Source organism: Sapajus apella, unplaced genomic scaffold, assembly GCF_009761245.1.
Source record: "Sapajus apella isolate SASKATOON/1434 unplaced genomic scaffold, GSC_monkey_1.0 scaffold135, whole genome shotgun sequence".
NCBI lineage: Eukaryota > Metazoa > Chordata > Mammalia > Primates > Cebidae > Sapajus > Sapajus apella.
The window spans coordinates 2,023,454-2,025,394 of NW_022437075.1; positions in this window are offsets into that span (position 1 = coordinate 2,023,454).

Consider the following 1,941-nt stretch of genomic DNA (forward strand, 5'->3'; position numbering starts at 1 on the left):
TCCCAAGCCCCGGCATCCACGGGGCCGCGCCGCGGAGCCGCTCCGCCCCGGTCCGTGCCGCGCTCCGCCCTTCCCCGCTGCCCGCCCCTCCCCGCCGCGGAGCGCTGCCCGGCCCGTCCCACTCCTAGCGCGCAGCCAGCGCCGCCGGAAGTAGGCGGGGCATCCGCGCAACGCCCGCTGGGAAGCGTAGTCCTGAGCAAGGACAGATGCGTCCACCCGTGGAGCTCAGGCTGTGAGACACCGTTTGGCCCTGGTCCTACGCGACCCCCGTCGGTCCTGCCCTCCGCCGGTCGCTCCCACTGTTCTTAGGACCGCAGACGCCGGGCCTGGGTGTGGCCGGAAGCAGAGGCAACAGACCCGCGCCCCAAAGCCTTGGGGGAGTCGTGCACGCGCAGCGGCGGTCCGGCTGGCACGGGGTTTGTGGCGAGGGGAGGGACCGCAGGGCCGGGGGAAAAAGTGTGCTTGGCTGCGACAGATGCCGAGGTCCTCGACGTCCGCTCCTTGCGGGAGCATCACCGCCGACCGGGAAGGGAGAGGCAATCTTGGGGACCTCCGGAGTCCGGAGGATGACTCTTGATGGGGGATGTGTGTGGGCTTGGAAGTGAGATGTAGAGAGCTGTGGGATTGCTTTGGGTTCTCCCTCACCTTCTCTCATTCTCTCTGGCTTCACAGGTCTCCCATCGTCCAGAATACTGTTTTCCATTTTGTAACCTATGTATTTGCACGTCCTGCGTCTGAATAGTCTAACCCCAAATTTTCGTCCGGGCTGGCTCCTTTATGCCATACTTGTAATCACCTCAGAGAGGGCTACGTAACATCTCAGTCAAAAATACCAGCCCTGGCGACCTCTTAAAGTTGCCTTCTTGTGTGAATCATCTGAAGTTAGCTGATGGATTTATTCTGGTACATGTTTAGGACCGGTCTCTCCCCCAGGGGCCTTATCAGACCTGGAGAGCTTCGTCCTGGGAGCCGAGGGCCTCATTGGCTCACAGGCAGTGATGCTGTTACACCCATCATCACAGATGCACTGACCCCTACATGCCCAGTCACACTGGACCCCTGGTCATACTCTTGAATTGATTTCCGTCAGGTCTCCTGGCCTCAGTGATGGAATTAAAATGACTTGTATCTGATTCCAAGAGTGACTGAAGCCACAAGCTACGGAAAAGACAAGGTCAGCATTTCTCTTCAAAGCACTTCAGTCTCATAGAAAAGGCTTAGTTTCAGAGTCAAGTGGACATAGCCATGTAATAGCTGTGGCAGACACTGCTAGTAGTCTCTCCAGTGTCTATTTTCCACTCCTTCCACAGCAAAATACTGATGCTCTTCAGGTGGCCATCTGCCCAGCTTATAATGCTCACCTCCCCAGTCTGCTTGTAAGGAGTCCTGTGTCTGTAACCAGTGACATTTAAATACAGATTTTTTTGAGGTTTGGTGGGTGGGTGGAGAGAGACACAGCTGGCACGTAACTCTGGCTTGTTGTCATCTCACACAACCTTCTTCTTGCTTGGGTATAACACAGAATGTCAACAGGTAGAACAGCCACCTTGACATCATGAGGATAAAGGTTAAGTTAAAGATGACTAAAGAAAGTTATGCTAAAAAGAGAAACAAACAAAGAAATGATATTAGAAATGAAGAAGTGAACATAATTACAGAAATTTTTAGATTTTTACAAATACAATGATCACCTTATCTCAACATATTTAAAACATATGCAGGGGCTTACTCTAGTGAAAATTGTAAGTACCAAAACTGACTCAAGAAGAAATGGAAAATCATTAAATAAGTTCTGAGGCTTTTCCATGAATACCAAAGCAATAGATAATCCCTATCAGTTTTGTTACTTAAAATTTGCAGTGGCTCATGCCTGTCATCCCAGCACTTTGTGAGTCTGAGGCAGGTGGATCACAGAGGCCATGAGTCTGAGATTAGCTGGCC